The sequence below is a fragment of the Lepus europaeus genome, chromosome 12 (genome assembly GCF_033115175.1).
Source record: "Lepus europaeus isolate LE1 chromosome 12, mLepTim1.pri, whole genome shotgun sequence".
NCBI classification, from domain to species: domain Eukaryota; kingdom Metazoa; phylum Chordata; class Mammalia; order Lagomorpha; family Leporidae; genus Lepus; species Lepus europaeus.
This window is the reverse complement of record NC_084838.1, coordinates 70,494,696-70,515,043: the sequence shown is the minus strand read 5'-3', so window position 1 is coordinate 70,515,043 and position 20,348 is coordinate 70,494,696.

The window sequence follows — 20,348 nt, the reverse complement described above, 5'->3', positions numbered from 1 at the left end:
CCACTATTTGTAGGTTGTCTATTTTTAAAAAGTTCAAACCTGAAATTTTGTGTGAAATCTTTCTGATTTTAAAAGATTTGATCACATGGTACATGTCTGTAGGAGGAATGTGAGCTATAGATACCAATTTGCAACACTCCTACTACTTGCAGGAGAGATGAGCAGAAAAGATGCACTGTTGGCAGATACCCACTATGCACGTATCTTGCATGAAAAGCATGTGAATAGGTCTCTCATAAATAATCTGAGCAATAACTGTCCAACTTAAACTTTGATGGTTCCAGGTATCTGAGAAGCTAGGATCGGTTAATCTATAATGGACTTTATGGCTCCAAAGTCAGTATGTTCTGTTAAAGCAAAGAAACAACAAATGAGCCAAAGGATAAACATTCATCACATCCTATAGACATGGGCAACGAACTCCAATGGCCACTGTTGAGAATGTATAGATTACTGAGTACATTATTTTCCTTTCAAAGAAAATACAGCCTGGAGATAAGAAGATAACAGCCCTTAACTTGATTCCAATTCCATTATGATATTATAGCCACTTTTAGTACATCAGATATTATGGGGAAGTTCATCTTTATCTCTGGGTTCTTTCCCTAGTATTTTTCATTGACGGGATAAATTGATGTCACAACTGTTTTTACAAAAGAAAAACTGTGATAAAATGAATATTTGCTTTTCAGTTTCAGTTTTTCTAATTCTGGACAGGAAAGGGGGAAATGATATGTAGAAAAACTTCACAAATTTTCTCAACTTGTCCTGTTCCACATACTTATCTCAAAAATTATTGTGGTCTTTTTTCCTATAGCATTTATTTATTCAATTAAATCCTTAGCAACTCAATACCATAACCTTTAAGATAGTTCTTTTTTGGAGCATATTCCTAGACTGTGGTCTTAGAATTTCTCTTAAGCTCCTCTGTAATTTAAAAAGGCAACAGAAACCAATTGGAAAACTCAGCCACAACCTTCACATGTTGCTGAATATTGGAAAGAGGAATCCTTTGATCACTATCCTAAAGAGTTAATATACTTAGTACATACTCTTTTTTTTAAAGGTTTATTTATTTATTCAGAAGGTAGAGAGTTACAGAAAGGGAGAGAGAGAGAGGTCTTTCATCCACTGGTTTACTCCTCAAATGGCCACAACGGCCAGACCTCAGCTGATCTGAAGCCAGGAGCCAGGAGCTTCTTCCAGGTCTCCCATGTGGGTGCCTGGGCCCAAATACTTGGGCCATATTCTATTGCTTTGCCAGGCCATAGCAGAGAGCTGGATCAGAAGTGGAGCAGCCGGGACTTGAACAGGTATCCACATGGGATGCTTGCACTGCAGGCAATGGCTTTACCTGCTACGCCACAGCACCGCCCCCAGTACATCACTCTTGCATTAGAGAGGCTAACTATTAGAGCAGATAAGCACATGTTTTAGCAGAATTTATAATTTGTTGCTTCTACAACCATTCAGTGCACATTGGTAAGGTCGAGGAAAAAGAAGTTCTGCTCCACAGAGTCCATCAGGGACTAAGGGTCCTTCTATTCTGGAAGTCCACCATCCTTTTAGTCCAGGGATTAGCAAATTTTCTTGGTGTTAAGCCACAAAGTAAATATTTTAGGATTTGAGGGCTCTGTGGTCTCTGTCACAATTTTGCACCTCTGTCATTGTAGCACAGAAGCAGCCATAGACAATGTGTAAATGAATGGACACTGCCACGTTCCAACACAATCATATTTACAAAAACAGGCAGCAGTCTGGATTTGGCCCTAGTTGGCCGACATATTTTTAGGTTCTTGTCCTCCTCTGCATTGAGCCAGTGGGTAGAGAAAGAGCAAGCACAGTGAAAGAGACACAGGTAAAATTCCTATCCTCTATGACTGTCAGGGAATTATATTAAACAATGTTTGCAGTGCACCTCATGCAAAGATTAGTATATAGGAGCTGCTCAATAAATGGCAACTGTCATCATCTTTTAAATACAGTTACCTTTGGTATTTACAGGAAAAAGCAGACAAAGTTAATGGAGGGAAATCAGGAAAGGTAGCTACAGTTCAATCCCAGTGATAGGACAGGATTTTAACAAACAAAAGTAGAAGAACAGCATATGCAAACCTGTAGTGGCAGGAAAGCATTGTGGGTTGAGCAAGCACCTATAGTTCAATTTGGCCATAGCACAAGGATAAGTTTGGAAAGCTAAGGATAGTTAAATTCCAGGTTTAAGGTTTGGATATTCAGGGGCTTTAGGGAGCCACTGAAAATTGTTGAGAAGTACATATGTAAGTCTTGTACTACAAAAATGCATTTGTAAATTCATTTGCATCACAATGTTTTTGAACACAGTGTAAGCAACGGGAGTTACAGTCTCACACTGGTCCACAGAATCCTGCTTCTTAGGTGTTTATAACCTCCCAATATCTGTAAAGGAGAATTTTTATTCAGCCAATATGCCCAGAAAATTATTCCATTATAGAACTGTTTAAATGTTGCTCTGATTATCATTGTCTTGATCTAAAATGAGCTTTCCTAGGATAAGTTCCTCAGTTAACACATAGAGTGATTTATATCCTCTTTATATGAAATTCCTGGAAGAGTTCGTCATAACAAAATACAGACTCAACTTTTTGCCAACACATTTGCATACTGAGAGAGGATTTGCATAAAGGTGGAACCATGGAGTCAGAAGCATATTTAGTGAGGCCTTAATTTCCAGATCCCTAAAAAGAACTACTTATCCCTAATTGATGCAAACCTGTTGGGCTTATTTGTCAGAGCCCATCTGTGTTGAAAGCACTGACTTTGGCTTTTGCACAGAAATCCCTACTTCCACCTGCTGGTGGAGAAATCTGTTCTGACATTCAAGAATGGTCTACCTAAATTGCAATTGAGAGGAAAGTCTCAAAATTAGGGTGATTCAAGGCCAGTGCCTCATTCTGAACATTTGATGGGTGCAATTATTTCCCCATTCATTTATTCCACCCATATTTATGAGAGCCTGCTGTGTGCAAGATACTCTTCTGTACCAAAGGCAGTAGAAGGAATTCATGAGAATCAGACCTGGAGCAGTCGCTGCCTTCCAACATCACAATTTTATGGGAGTGTATCCTGGTACAGGTCAAAGTGGAACACAGGAAAATAAGCACTTAAAACTGTTGATAGGATCAGAAAAATTTTCTAAGAGATAGTATCTGAGCTGGGACACTAAAAATAAATAAAAGCTTTAGAGAGAATGGGAGGATGGCATCTCAGGCAGAGAAACTCCAATCCTATTTCAGAAGAAACAGATTATTCCAAATTTGGTATTTATCATTTCCTTGCATATTTTGCATAATCCTACTACATATGTAGATTTTCTTTAAATATAGCATTGGTTGGCCTGCTTTTAAGAATTACATACATGAGGTCATAATATCCCATAAAAATGCATGTAATGTCCAATGATGGTCCCTGTCAACCTAATATCTAGTGCCTCTTCAACATGCTTTAGTGCTTTTATCCATTGTCTCTCTGCTGCCTTCTGAGTGGATTCTTCAGTATTACCTTCCATTTTATTATTAATTCCCCTTACATATATGATGTTTTGTCCATATGATTTTGTGTCTGTATCATGTTTTCTGTTTTGCAAGCTTTCTAATCCATCCTTTTTCATTTCAGAGGTAACTTCTATTACTTTTGCTTTATGATTCCTTAATTTTATGCCTTCCTTTTTCTCTTGAGTATTTTAAACACATGTAAATAAAAGTCTACTTTTTAAAGATGTAATTACCTATTTGAAAGGCAGAGTAACAGAGAGAGAGAGATTTTCTTTTTTTAGTTTTTATTTAATGAATTCATTTTTTCATAGATACAACTTTAGGAATATGGTGGTTCTTTCACCCTTACCTCCACCCCCATCCCCACCCCCAATCCCATCCCACCTGCCAAGAGAGATGTTTCATCTAGGGGGTTCACTACCCAAATACCTACAATAGCTGGGGCTGGGCCAAGCCAAAGCCAAGAGCCAAGAACTCCATCTGAGTCTACCACATGGGTGGCAGGAGCCCCAGCAATTCGGACTGTTTTCCCAGGCACATTAGCAGGAAGATGAATCGAAAGAAGTGAATCTTGGGCCAGCATTGTGGTGTAGTGGGTAAAGCTACCTCCTGTGGTGCTGGCATCCCATATGGGCGCTGGTTCAAGACCCAGCTGCTCTACTTCCAATCCAGCTCTCTGCTATGGTCTGGGGAAGCAGTAGAAGATGGCCCAAGTCCTTGGGCCCTTGCACCCACATGGGAAGCTCTTGGCTCCTGGCTTCGGATAGGTGCGGCTCCGGCCGTTGTGGCCATCTGGGGAGTGAACCAGCGGATGGTTCCTCTCTCCTCTCTCTCTCTCTGCCTCCCCTCTCTCTGACTTTCAAGTTAGATCTTAAAAAAAAAAGAAGTGAAACTCAGTCCCATGATTTGGGATGTGGCCATCCCAAGTGGAGGCTTAACCCCTTGTGCTACAATACTCACCTAAGTCAAGGTCTTTGTTAAGCTAAATTAATGCAATTAAAGTCTCACAATGCCTTTGGCACACACACACCCCCCCCCAACACACACACACACACTCAGGAAAGTGATTATGGAACAGGAGACTTCTCTGAGACAAGAATAAATACAGTCTTCACACAACCTTTCATTACTTGTAATTCATATAACCATCTTTCCTAAAACAAGAATTTTAGCTATACTTATTATTTCTGTTAAACAATATCTAAAGAAAATATGGTAAAATATTAAGATTTGTTGGGGTGGGCTGGCGCCGTGGCTCAACAGGCTAATCCTCTGCCTAGCGGCACCGGCACCCAGGGTTCTAGTCCCGGTCGGGGCGCCGGATTCTGTCCCGGTTGCCCCTCTTCCAGGCCAGCTCTCTGCTATGGCCCAGGAGTGCAGTAGAGGGTGGCCCAAGTGCTTGGGCCCTGCACCCGCATGGGAGACCAAGAGAAGCACCTGGCTTCTGCCTTCAGATCAGCGCGGTGCACTGGCAGCAACGCACCGGCCACGGCAGCCATTGGAGGGTGAATCAACAGCAAAGGAAGACCTTTCTCTCTGTCTCTCTCACTGTCCACTCTGCCTGTCAAAAAAAAAAAAAAAAAAAAGATTTGTTGGGGTGGCATGATGAGTACCTGAGAATTCATCTTGAAAATTTATTACAAATTAATCTGATCTAAAATGAATTCATGTCTTTTCTTCCACCAGATTCCTTTACATATTAACAGTTATTAATATGAAGATTTATTTTATTTTGAGAAGCAGAGATCTAGTGACAGACAGAGAGGCAAACTTCCAATTCACTGGATCACCCCCCAAAATGCCCATAACAGTAAAGACTTGGTCAGGGCAAAGCCAGGAGCCAGGAACTCAATCGAAGTTTCCCACTTGGATGGCAGGAATCCAGTCACTTGAACTGCTGCCTTCCGGGGTCTGCACTTGCAGAAAGCCAGAGCTGGGTATCAAACCAGGCCCTTCCACGTGGAGCATGACGGTCTTAACCTACCTCTTCTCTTCTAAGCCAAATGCCACCCCTGAGGCTTATTTTATGTTGAAAAGATTTTGTTTTTATTTTCTCCTTTTTCCTTCTTTGCTTTCCCTCATTCTAGGAATTTCAAGGTTGCCTTTTTGTTTGTTTGTTTGTTTGTTTCTGTCATCTTCTTTCTTTTTTTTTTTTTTAGAAAACTTTTATTTAATAAATATAAATTTCAAAAGTACAGCTTTTGGATTAAATCAGCTTTTCCCGCCATAATCACCCTGCTACCTGCAAACCATCGCATCTCCTAATCCCTCTCCTATCTCATTCTTCATTAAGACTCATTTTTAATTATATTTATATACAGAAGATCAACTTTGTATATACCAAGTAAAGATTTTAACAGATTGCACCCACACAGACACACAAAGTATAAAGTACTGTTTGAATACTGGTTTTACCATTAATTTTGCATAGTATAACACATTAAGGACAGAGTTCCTATATGGGGAGTAAGTGCACAGTGACTCCTGTTGTTGATTTAAGAATTGACACTCTTATTTATGACATCAGTAATCACCCAAGGCTCTTGTCATGAGTTGCCAAGGCTATGGAAGTCTCTTGACTTCACAAACTCCAACCTTATTTAGACAAGGCCATAATCAAAGTGGAAGTTCTCTCCTCCCTTCAGAGAAAGGTATCAAGGTTGCCTTTACCTTTGACCCATATTCCAGTCCAAAATACAACCTCACAAAGACAGTTTAAAGATACCTAAGGGTGATAATTGATATCTTGAGCCCCACTCCAGCTTCCATAAGCAAGCCTGTATCCAGTCCTCCAACTCCCATAGAACATTCTAGTAGCAAGCTTCTGCCTGCTTCCAAACCCAGAGTCAGGCAAGCCCACTCCTACTTCATGTCTTATATATAAGAATTCTTGTCTAGGGCCCGGCACAGTATCCTGCGGCACCAACATCCCATATGGGAGCAGGTTATAGTCCTGGTTGCTCCTCTTCCTATCCAGCTCTCTGCTATGGCATAGGAAAGCAGTAGTGGATGGCCCAAGCACTTGGGTCCCTGCACCCACATGGGAGACCTAGAAGGAGCTCCTGGCTTCAGATCGGCCCAGCTCCAGTTGTTGCAGCCATTTGGGGAGTGAAGCAGCAGATGGAAGATCTTTCTTTCTGTCTCTCCCTCTCACTGTCTAGAACCCTATTTCTCAAATAAATAATAAAATTTTTATAAAAAAAGAATACGTATCCAATTTTTTCATCATTCTGTTAAGGTGAACAATACAAAATCTCAAATTTGACAATTTTAACATCTCAAAATTGCAATTACAGAAGGCTCAATTTAACATTTTTTCTTTCTTTTTTTATATTTCATCTGTAACATCTGTATCTGAGAGCAGAAGGAATGTGTCAAAATATGAATTTACTGTTCCAATTTGATCAAAAGTCTCCTCTCCCTTGAAAGAGAATTCTCAGTCATAATTGAGTTAGAAGTTGACTAACAGAAAAATAAGCAAGGAAGATGAAGCATTCTTTAGGCCAGAGAGAAGGATCAGGGAAAGAAATTAAGGAGATTATCATGGGAAGGAAAAACAATGGAGCAGAAAACAACCAGGACTGAAATGGGGAGCAAGATGGGATTAAGAGAATCAAGAGCACCCTGTTAGAGAAGTCACTGAAACTTGTGCTTCTGGAGGCCAGCTCAAGAAGTGGATGGAGGGTCCAGGAAAAGGAATAATAAGCTTATACATCAGATGATTACAAATAAAGCAGTTGTAACCTAACCTCCAGATTGCCCGGGGAAACTGTCAGAAAGGTTCTTGTGTTTCAAAGTTGGCTCAAGAAGTCAAAACTCTGATAGTCTGTCACAGTTGACACTATACCCTTCCGCGGCATGTATGCCTGTGATGCTGTCTTGCTGTAAAGGGGTTACTCTGACCTTCTCTGAAAGACAGGCAAGGAGACTGTGTGTGGTGTTAGTGATTCACCCAGAGGAGAAGCCCTGGAAAGGAGTATGGGACAGAACCATGGTCAAGAGAAGAGAAATCTCCTGGTCTGATGGCCCACCATGGGAGTGATGGCCAAGAAACAGCAATGAGAGCTGATTGTCTGAAATGTGATCATGGGTTTTCCGTCAGTGCTGAATGTCCTCTCAATCAGCATCTCAAACAATCAGCATCTCAAACATGCGAAAAGTAGAGGCCGTTACTTTCTTTCATAGAAGCATCATGATAATGACTGTGCTTCTCATATACAATGGTGAAAACACATGAGCAATGTCTTTCTTCCCTCCCTGCCCCATCAGAAATGCATAATCACATGCCACACTTATTTTATTATCTGGGTTAGTTAGCATCATTATCTCAATTTTCTTTCCATTCACACTCTTTCTTTTTAAAATTTTTATTTATTAACTTTCGTTTTACTTGAAAGACAGAGATCTTCCATCTCCCAGTTCATCCCCCAAATGCTTGCAACATCTATGACTGGGTCAGATTGAAGCCAGGTTCCCAGCACTCAGTCCAGGTTCCCCACGTGGATGGCAAGGACCCAAGTATTTGAGCTACTGGCTACTGTCTCTAGGATATGCTTTAGCAGGAAATCTGACTTGGAAGCAGAGGTGGGACTTGAACCCAGCCACTCAGATACAGGATGTGGGCAACCACGCTGCATCCCAACTACTGCACCAAGCACCCACTCCACACACAATTTTTTTTTCTGTTTATATTTATTTATTTATTTGACAAAGTTATAGGGAGAGATAGATGGAGAGAGGTCTTCCATTCACTGGTTCACTCCCCAGAAGGCCTCAACAGCCAGCACTGCTCCAGACTGACACCAGGCGCTTCAGTCTCCCACATGGATGGCAGGGACCCAAGCACTTGGGTCATCCCCCACTGCTTTTCCCAGGCCATTAGCAGAGAGCTGGATCAGAAGTAGAGGAACCGGGACAGAACTGGTGCCCATTTGGGATGCCAGTGTTGCAGGCAGCAGCTTTACCAGCTATGCCACAGCACCAGCCTCCACATACTTTTCTTGAGCAAACAGAATGATAAGCTCTTGGCACTGGGGAGTATCTGTCATATACAAGTCAGTAAGCCAGACTCAGAAATTCCTTTGTGTGTCAACTTCTTTCTAACAACTTTAAAGTCACCTGTAAATAAAATCAAACACTTGGTGGCTGTACTTGACTTTGCAGGACTGATATTCTGATAACCTTGTTGGTTACCATGAAGAAACTACCATGAAGAAAGTAGAAATTCTAACATCTGAATTCTGCCCCCTTCTTCCTTCCAATGAATAGAGAAGAAGAGGCAAAGCCTCTGGCATCTATGGTACCAGTGACATTTGCATTCTCAGCAAACACACTCCCTCCTCTATTCCAGGCATTCCCACATCTGGAGATTGAAAAACTATCTTTAGACCTGATTACAAAATACCTTCAAAGATTTTGTGCTTGGATAAGTTGTCTGAAAAGAGCTAAGTGAAACTCTTCTTATAGACTCAGTTTAGCTCCCTCTCGTCCAGATGCCAAATCACCTTGTAAGAAATATGAGGGTTAAAAAATATATGTGACTACTTTTGGGGCCCGGCACTGTGGCGCAATAGGTTAATCCTCCACCTGCGGCGCCAGCATCCCATATGGGTGCCAATTCTAGTCCCGGCTGCTCTTCTTCCCATCCAGCTCTCTGCTATGGCCTGGGAAAGCAGTAGAAGATGGCCCAAGTCCTTGGGCCCCTGCACCCAGTGGGAGACCTGAAAGAAGCTGCTGGCTCCTGGGTTCAGATCGGCGCAGCTCCAGCTGTTGCAGCCATTTGGGGAGTGAACCAGCAGACGGAAGACCTTTCTCTCTGTCTCTCCCTCTCACTGTCTATAACTCTACCTCTCAAATAAATAAATAAAATCTTTAAAAAAATGTATATGTGACTACTTTTTATTTCTCATGTGAAATCTCTCCTGTTGCCTTGGAGTTGCATCTCACACATCTTACCTTTTGCATGCTAATTGGTTGCATTTTCTTATTAGAATCATTATGCATCAACTCTGGAGTATATTAGAAAAAAGGAAGTCCAAGGACAGTGTAAGAGTTTAGTGTGGTGTGGAAGAAAGGACACAGGGTTTTTTTCTTAGCCTCTCTGGAGCTCAGTTTATTCATCTGTCCAGTCAGAGACTGAAAAATGTAAATGGAAACTCTAAGTTGCTATTGCATTTTATCACTATTTTTGTTAGAACAGAATCATAGAGTGATGGAGCAGGACGGGACACTAAGAATGAAATAATCTGGGGGCCAGTGCTGTGGCATAACAGGTAAAACCACAGCCTACAACACCAGCAGTCCATATGGGCTCTAGTTAGTGTCCCAGCTGCTCCACTTCCAATCCAGCTCCCTGCTAATGTGCCTGGGAAAGCAGCAGCAGATGGCCCAAGTGTTTGGGTGCCTGCCACCCACATGAAGCTCCTAGCTTCAGGAAGCAAGGATGAAGCTCCTGGCTCCCAGCTTCATCCTAGCCCAACCCTGGCCATATCAGCCATTTTGGGGAGTGAACCAGATGATGGAAGATCTCTCTCTCTCTCTCTCTTGATCTCTCTCTCTCTCTTTCCCTCCCTACCTCCCTCTCTGATTTTCAAATAAATAGCTAAATCTTTTATAAAAAAGAATTAATTAGTTTGGCTTCAAGAGCTAAGGGAAGAGACCAAAGGGACCAGAATAAATGACCTACTCACAGAAATACAGCTCTGTGGGGGCAACTCGGACTTTGACTCTGCATCCTCAGGTACTCTCTTCACTACATGGGACGTGCAGATAAAAGGAGAGAGAGAAGCTGGCTGCCAGCTGAGTACATTAGAGAGTAGTAGAGACTGTGGGGAAATGGAAATGAACCTGCCCTGTCAGGAGAAGACAGCTGATACTCGTCTCCAGGAAATGTTTGCCGCATCTGGGTAGAGGCCAAGGATTGTCAGAAACTCCCTTTTTTCTCTAGAAAAGTAAGCAATCTAGACTTTTTAAACAAGGTTTTTAAATAACACTTCTAGTTACTCATTTTATTTTATTTGAAAGGCAGAGAGGAGAGGAAGAGAGATCACCCATCAGCTGATTGACTCTCCAAATATCTTCAAATACTGGCACTGGGCCAAGCATAGCCAGGAGCCTGGAACTCAGTCTGGATCTCTCATGTGGGCAGCAGGGACCCAAGTACCTGAGTCATTACTTGCTGCCTCCCAGGGTGTGCGTTATCAGGAAGCTGGAATTTGGAGCAGAGCTGGGACTCAAACCGAGGGACTCTCATATGGAAAACGGGATCCTAAATGGTGCCTTAACTGCTGTGCCAAATACCTACCTCCAGATATTTTGTTATGTGAAAATATGTCCCAATTTTTAAAAATTATGTTAATTTCTAAAATAATGCATACTGGCCAAACAAAATATCCAAGCAGCCCATGGTTTACCAGTGTGTAAACTCTGATCTACAGGGACTAGGATCTGAATATGTTCCTCCAAAATTCCTGTTGAGACATAACCCCCATTTTGGTGGTACAAAAAGGTAGAGACTTCGGGGATGAGATTAAGTCATCAGGACTCTGTCCCCTAATTGGGGACTAGTACCCTTATAAAGGGTTTGAAGGGACTGTCCTTGCCCTTTGTCCCACATGAGGACACAGCAGAGGCCACGTTACAGAAGCAGAGAGCAAGCCTTCAGCAGGCACCAAATCTCCTGGTACCTTCACCTTGGACTTCCCAGCCTCCAGAACTATGAGAAGTAAATTTGTATTATTTACAAATCACCCAGTCTAGGGCAGTTTCTTATGGTGACCCACATAGACTAATGCAGCAGGGAAACTTTCAAACTCTTTCTCATGAAGAAATTTCTTTCTCATGAAGACATTTCACAATCTAGTCCTCACTTCTTTCTCCAGCTCACTTCCTATCTTCCCTTGCCTTGTGCTGAGTTTCCAGATGCACTGAATGGCTGTGGTTCAACAAAGTCACCCACCAACTCCTGCAAGTGTGCCCATGGATTCTCTCTCTTACCATGGTCCCTTGCTCATGCTATACCCTATATTTCCATATTCAAACTTCTTTTCAGATGGTCTGGATATTATTTCCACCAGGTCTCCAATCAGTCCCCACACCATACACACACACCACAACCACCCACATGCATTCTCACAGCATCTTACACATCTTAACCCATTTACCTCACAACTTTAGTGCAAGTACATGTTTTATGTATTTTGTTCCAATTTCAGCTAATGTCAAATTGAAATTAAACTCATTCTTGCTCAGAAGTGACAACTGATCTCCCTTCCTGAACCTCACTCTGCTTCCAGACTGGTCTATGATTCTAAGTACTACTGATCTGCAGGAGGAGATGCTGACATTTTCTCTCCCCAATAGGATGGCTTCCTGGAGGACACGCTCCCCAGGCTCCCAGGTGACTTCACCTCTTCTCTTTGTGTGGAAGGCACTCAAGTGTCTTCTGAGAGCAGCCCTGCAAATAGCATAACTTTCCAACCTTTATAAAAATTACCTCCTGACAACTCTGCTTCCATCAACAAGGATATTTCATTTTCAATTTTAAAATGGCTTTTTGGTCCTAATATGCAAAAGGTCAAAATCAGAAGATCAGACATATTCTTCATTACATTTATGACATGTATGTTGATTACCACTAATGTTTACAAGAAAAAGAGATTTTTTTCTTGTGACAAAAAAAAAAAAACCTTCAAGTAGTTCACAATTCACAATGTATGTACTTTATTTTTCTAAAAATGTTTATCTGGGGCCAACATTGTGGCTCAGCAGGTAAAGCCTCTGCCTGCAATGCCAGCATCCCATATGGGCTCCAGTTTCTGTCCCAGCTGCTCCACTTCCTATCCAACTCTCTGCTTATGGCCTAAGAAAAGCAGCAGAAGATGGTCCAAGTGTTTGGGTCCCTGCCACCTAAGTGGCAGACATGGACAAAGCTCCTGACTGTTGGCTTCAGCTGGTCCAACTCTGGCCATACCAGCCATCTAGGGAGTGAACCAATGGATGAAGATCTCTCTCTCTCTCTCTCTCTGTGTGTGTGTGTGCATGTGCATGTGTGTGTGTATCTCCCTCTCCCTCTGTAACTCTGACTTTCAAATACATAAATACATTTTTAAAAAATATTATTTCACTACTTAGAAGCCAGAGTGACAATGAGAAAGAAAGAGAGAAAGATAGAGTGGGATCTTCCATCTGCTGGCTCTCTCTTTACAAATGGCCAGGGCAGGGCCACACTGAAACTAAGAGCCAGGAGCTTCACCCAGGTCTCCCATGTGAGTGGCAGGGGCCCAAACACTTGAGTCAACATTTGCTACCTCCTAGGATACACTCCCCCAAAGGGCTACAATGACTGGGGCTGGGCCAGCCAAAGTCAGGAGCCAGAAGCTTCATCCAGGTCTCCCATGTAGGTGCAGGGGTCCAAACACTTGGGCCAACCTCCTGTGGTTTCCCAGGCGCATTAGCAGGAAGCTGGATCGGAAGTGGAGTAGCTGGGATTCAGACCAGTCCCCATATGGGATGCTGGTGCTGCAAGCTGTGGCTTTAGCCTGCTAAGCCATAGCACCAGCCTCTGTAGTTTACTTTTAAAAAACTGCTTTTGGGGCTGGCACTGTGGCATAGTGTGTAAACCCACCACCTGCAGTGCTGGCATCCCATATGGGCACCAGTTTGAGTCCAGCTGCTCCGCTTCCAATCCAGCTTTGCTATGGCCTGGGAAAGCAGTAGAAGATGGCCCAAATTCTTGGGCCCCTGCACCGTACGGGAGACCCTTGAGCCCCTGCACCCACATGGGAGGCCCAGAAGAAGCTACTGGCTCCTGGTTTTGGACCAGCGCAGCTCCGGCTGTTGCAGCCAACTGGGGAGTGAACAAGCAGATGGAAGGCACCCCCCGCCCCGTGTGTGTGTGTGTGTGTGTAACTCTGACTTTCAAATAAATAAATAAATCTTAAAAAAATATTGCTTTTGTCAAGAGGGTAATTTTCAAGTAACTGATGCCAAGAGCTTTGGTTTCACTGTTTGATCTGAATTATTGATGTGGTGGGGGAGAATGGGATCACTCTTTCCTTGTTATTCTCAATATTCTGTGTCTGATAAACTGCAAGTTAAAAAGGGTCACCGCTAACCTATGGAAAGAAAACAAAGCTCATCATAGTTAAGTAATTATACAATTAGCAAGTGGCAGAACTGGACTATAAACCAAAAATGGAAGTTCCACCAGCCTCTCTCTTTGTAGTATACCCCTCAATTCTTGCCAATCAGAGCACCTGGAGGAATTAGTGACGCTTTGGGGCCATAGGTTTATATGGAAACAATAAACAAAAGGAAATCTTTATTGATCTTAAGTTATATGCAATGCCCTGTGCTAGTATTTTGAAAACTAAGAGGCACAGGGATTAACACAACTTTATTCCTTATCTCCAAAGGTTTATACAGAAAAGATAACTAGGTAAACAAACTAAAAATAAAAGAAATATGTGCATAGAGGTTTGAAAAAGTGACTAGAAACAGAAAAGGTCATAGCTTAGGAAACCAGAGAAAACTCAACTGGCATTTGAGATGGGTCTTATAAAAAACAAGGTATACAATAGGTAGAAAAGGAAAAAGTCAGTATCTCTCCTTGTGTAAAGAGTAGTAGTATATAGCCAAATCCTCAGAACACAAAGTGTATAGAATGTGCTAGAGAATTAGAAAGTAGTGACGTGTGCCTAGAGAAATAGAGGCAGGAAACAAAGCCATTAGGGAGGAATCTTGAGTTCATTTAAACAACATGGAGCACATGTATGAAGTTTGTCTTGGCTGAAGCTTGAAGGCTGAATTGGAGTTAGCAGACACTACAGATATCAATGAAACCAATGGGGGAATTATTACACTAACCTTAGTGTATACACTTAGGGTTCTTTAATTGCATGAACAACAACAGAAAAATCACCTTAGCTGACTTACACCAAAGGGAAAATATGCAAAGAGTACTGGGTTTTTCATTAAGATAACCTAAGCTGTGATGGTAACACATCAACTTCCTAATCTCATGATTTAAGACAGCAAATATTTGTATTTTCAAACCTAGACAGTATGAAGCTGTGCTGACCACTCTTTAGAACAACTCTCCCGCATTTGGTGAACTGGGATCTAGGTCATTGCAAGGTAGAGTAAGCCAGAGAATTCATACCTACTCCTAAGTACCATGTCACTTTCACTAATAGCCCACTGGCCAAAACTAAAATTATGGTCCCACATAATCTCATTGGGGCTGGGAAATGTAGGAATGCATGTTGCATATTTGGTAAACATAACTTTTTCTTCCACAACACGCTGCCCAGAGATTTGAAGGAAATGTTGTCCCATGAAAGCCTCATATCATTGTGAGATGCAGCAAGTTTCAATAAGATGAACTAGTTCTTAATGTGTCATAAGAAGAAACATTTCCCCTACATAAGTACAGATAATTTGTATTAAGAAGAGAAAAATGTGAATTTATCCATATCTCTGGAATAAATAAGGCTAACATGAATTAGCATGATTAGAAAGCAACACAAATGAGAACAAAGTGTAATCTGATACGGACTCAACTGAGCCTGAGGTTTTAAAACGTCAATGTCTTGTATCTATGTTGTGCAGCACATTTAGAAGATGAGGATGTTACAGGAAAAGACTATCACATTCGTGCTCCGTCTTGTCAGAGGATTCCTCATTTAATAAAATAAGATAGGACATCTCAAGATCCCAGAGAAGAAGCCAGAATTGTCTTGTTACTTCTGAAAAGTTCTTAATTCTCTGTGGATAAGATAAAAATTCCCTATACCGTTCTTCAAATAGAGCTCATTTCAGTATCAAAGAAATAGTAAGTTTCTTTAAGCATCCAACATGCAGCCTAGAAATAATAGGGCTCATCTGGCATTAGAGCTCTTCAAGATCACTTTATATTAAAAGAAAAAAAAAACTTCAGATATGAAATGCTTTGTCAGAACTAGGTAGAAAGAGTTAGGACGAATTCCCACTGCATGCAGATGTGCAAGAAGAAAAGAGGCAAAGGAAATTCCTTATTTGCCTCTATTCTTTCTCTCCATGCCAGTGATTTCAAACCATCCTCTTGGGATGTTTTTTCTGCTTTCTGTTTTGTGAGATATTAACAACACGTTCTTCTTACAGCTCTCGACATTTATACTCAGGGGAAATTGTGTTGCTCTTGCACTAGCCACAAGATCCAGGTATGCTTGTTTTCATGTACATGCCTGTTGCTTCTTCATGGAGCCTGCTGCAGCCAGGGAGTATGGCTGGTGAAGTGTCTTGAGAGTATAGACTTCCATTCTGTACACATGATGATAACCTATTATGTCTGCATAGAAGTTTAGTATGTGTAGAACTCATTGACCATATTCTCTTCCATGGTCGGATTTTGACACCAATTCAGTGACACGGGAATTTTTAACCCCATTTTATACTTGAAGATTAAGTAACAGACCCCATGCAAAGGAAACTCTTTGCAAACTCATCCTCCTCTCTCTAGGAACTGCTCCCTTTCTCCCTCCACATAGCTGTCTCAGGAAGGCCCATGTTCTTACATGACAGCTTGTGGTCCACTGCTGCTGATTGGTCTACCACAGAACCACCAAATTTCCCTTCCCAATGACCATAGTTGCTTGGTTTAAAAACAAGAAACTTGCCTGAACTGCACCAGTCAAATCAGAGTCTGTCTGTAGGATTTTTTTTTTTAAAAAAAAACTGGAACTAAGAATTTAGCACTCTAAATTCAGCACAGGCTTTCAGAACATTTAGCTCCACAACTCTACTGCACCACCTCTTGTCAAGCTTCCCTATAGTCACATCTAGTGGTCAATTCTGTTTTTTAAAATTTTTGTTTAAGTAATACACCTGCACCTGGATGGGACACGGTGCACTGCTTTCACACACAGATGCAATGTAAACTGATCAAACAGGAAATCAGCATGTCTACCTGCTCATCTTTCCTTCATACTGTTCCTTATACAGCATATGATGCATTACTGTGATCTCTAGTATCCCCACTGTGCTGTGGAACAGTAGAATCTAATACTTCCTTCTGACTGTATTTCAGCACCCTGTATTCAACCACCCTCTATTCTCCCTCTTCCCACTTGCCCCACATTAATAATCACTATTCTAAGTTCAGATAAAATTCTTTAAAAATTCCCTCCAGTGGTCAATTCTCAGTCCTCATTTTTCTCCATCATTTAGCAGCCCCCAGCATGGCTAACCACTTTCTCCAGGAGGCTTTGAGATACCTCCCTCTCCTGGTTTTCTTCCCTCCTTGCTGGCCATTCCTTCTCCATCTCTTTCACAGATTTGTTCCCAGCTCCTCCATCTCTAAAGTTTGGAGAGCTCCAGGGAGCAGTCTTCAGAAATCCTATCCTCTGTCTACCTTAGGTTATCTTTGAATCTATGGTTCTCTTATACTTGTATATGCAATGCCTCACTATATAATGTTAGCAACCTTCAACATATATTCAGTATGGGGTCACTTCTCACTAACTTTACCACCTGGCCAAGTCCCATCGTCTCTTACAGGATTATTCAAATAGCCTACTCAACAGGATTGCCTCCACCTATTGCTCTCCTATATACAGCAGCCAAAATGGTTCTACTGAAATATTAATCAGATTGGGTTATTACTCAGCTCACTACTTCCTAATGACTTGCCATCAAAACGCTAACAATGAACATTGAATCTCTGTGGTTTAGCCATTGGCCAACCCTTGATGCTCTTGCCTCTTACTACTCTCCCTTTCCCCTACCTCTGCTTTGGCACACCAGTTCTCTTGATTGTCCTTACATGTCAAACATGTTTCCACTTGGGCCAGTGCTGTGGCTCAAGAGGCTAATCCTCCACCTGCAGCGCTGGCACACCGAGTTCTAGTCCCAGCCGGGGCGCCGGATTCTGTACCAGTTGCCCCTCTTCCAGGCCAGCTCTCTGCTGTGGCCCGGGAGTGCGGTGGAGGATGGCCCAAGTGCTTGGGCCCTGCACCCCATGGGAGACGAGGAGAAGCACCTGGCTCCTGGCTTCAGATCAGCACGGTGCGCCGGCCACAGTGCGCCAGCCGTAGCGGCCATTGAGAGGTGAACCAATGGAAAAAGGAAGACCTTTCTCTCTGTTTCTCTCTCTCACTGTCCACTCTGCCTGTCAAAAATAAAAATAAAAATAATAATAATAATATTTAAAAATAAACATGTTTCCACTTCAGGATCTTTGGATTTGCTGTTCCACCAACTATACTTCATACTTCCTCCCAAACATCTTCACTTGTTTGAATATCACCAGATATTATCAGTCTTTGCCTGACCACCTTTTTAAAATAACACACACAGCTACCATCACCACTACCATTTGGCACTCCCCAGCCCTTTATGGTGGTTATTTTTATCCTCAGCAGTTATCATTTCCAGGTATGTTTTCCCCATAGTAGTTACTACTACCTGGCTCAGGGAGCTAGAGCCATGTCAGAATGAAGCTTAGAACTCAATCCAGGTATCCCAAGTGGGCAGCAGGGACTCAATAACTTGAGCCATCACTGTTGACTCCCAGGCTGTATGTTAGCAGAAAACTAGAATCAGAAGCAGAGCTGGGACTTGAACCCAGGTGCTCGAATATGGACTGCAAGTATCTTAATTATTAGGCTAACCACCTGCCCTTGAAGAGAGTGTTTTTTTAAAAAAAAAAATTGATTGCACAACCAGAGATATCCTACAATGTTGGGCTTGGAAGAGATATTAGAGGCAGTTTCATTTGCCCAAAGAAATATAATCCACCAAGGATAACTTGGTTAGTGATAGCACTGAAACTAGACCCTTAAAATCCCAGATCTGTTTGACCTTCAACACAGGCTCAATAATTTACTATACAAGACATCTCTAATTTTTCTTTTTTGCCTTGTCCTTTCATTTCCATCCTGTTCTCTGAGGATCTAGCCATATAACTTCTATTAGTAATATCTCCATCAATAAATTGTGGGTAATACTATTTAGTTGTCTACAAACAGTATAGTGACACCTTTTAGATGGATTCAGGATAAATAAAGACTATAAGATAGAAAGCAATCTCCCACTAGCTGTGATTTAAATATAAATCAACCCAAACCCAGCAATTTATGAGTTCACCTGCGTGAAAGAATAATAACTTTAGAAATGCCACAAAGGGAAATTTAAGGCTCATCAAGAGCAAACATTTTATATTTCTATTTTAGAATGAGAAGTTGATTATTATCTTGGAGCTAAATTCTACTCTGCACTATCTATGCAGGATTTTGGAAAAAGACATAAATTACTTAGTGAAGTGGAAAAGCACTAAGTACTTCATTTTTGGTAGTTTGAGGGAGGTGAATGGTGTGAGAATAAGGAAAAGTTAAAGCAAAAATAAGGAAAGTAAAATCAGGAAAACATGGAATTAACACAGGCACTTTGTATGTATATAGATCAATTTGTGAGTGTGCGTGTGTGTGTATGTGTGTCCACATGCACAATTCCAGATTGCATGAAATCAGTTTCTTCAATTTGTGAGATCCACTGCTTCAGGGAACAAATGAGTGCATGTGCCACTACCAATTATACATCCTTTCTGGAGTAATCCCACTCACTTTGAAATCATGAGAATGAAATAAATTGGTCCAACCTGGAACACATTGACCAGAAGAGGGCAACAGTGGAAAGACAGATTCCCCAAAGCAAAAATGGAGGTGTATTTACCAAAATAAGAGCAGAGGCATGCTGGAAAGGCAGAGGTAATGGGTGTCTCCTGCTAGCTCCTAGATTTTCCTCTTTGCCATCTCTCCCATGCCATCACAATGTGATGGGCAACAATGAGGTAAAAGGCAAAGGGATCTAGACTTGGGTTTAAAGACTTGGATTTGACCTTCAGCTCTGTATAACCTCAGGTAAGTCATATGTAACTTTTCTGGGATTCATTTTTCTCATCTATAAGATGAGAAAAATAAACCATCTATTAGAGTGCTTCCATATATTACTGCAAAGATTTCTTCCTGCTTCAGCTAAGAGCTTAACACATAAACTTAGGTGCTATCCATGGTCCTACCATTTTACAGCATACTCCAAAGATGTTAGAGTTTATCCTCGTTAAACAGAAAGATCAGAAGAAAGTTGCAGCAGAAAACTTAGAACAGAAATTAGGAAACGTAGAGCAATGCTCATCTGCGCTTTTGTCTGACTCACATTCACTTACCCTTTTCAGTTAATAGCACTATGATTTTCCTTGGATCAATCATCCCCCATCTAAACATGTGATTCAGGCAGGACTGACCCATTCTCCAGTTTTCCCCAACCTCTTTTATTCCTTATTATGGCAGTGAAGGATTGTGGTTATGCACAAGTTTCAAAACTGGGATAACTCGAGCTAATGAGAATCAGCCCTGAGATTTCTGCTGGGATTATCTTTAGACTTGGATTTCAACTGAGGTTGGTAAACTAGTAAAATTTTTTCCTGGACTTTGAGAAAAAAATCTCCAAGAGCGAAGGCAATGTAGAAAAAGTCAACTAACAAAATCCTGATAAAGTACATCTAAAATGGGGGCCAACTCTGGTATCCCTGGGTCGTTTATCTTCCCTGAATGTCCACCTGCTCACCTGGAAAAAAATATAAAAAGAATAAACTAATCAATTCTGAATTTCCTAAGTTCTTCATTAAATCAACATGATTTTTCAAAAGTTGTTTTTCAGTGAATTCCATTTTAAGGAATAGGGCCTGGAGGTGTTCCATTTACATAGGCTGGTAGTTACTCTTAGGGATGAAGGTTCAGGTACCAACACTGAGATAAAATTTGAATCCTAGAATGATTC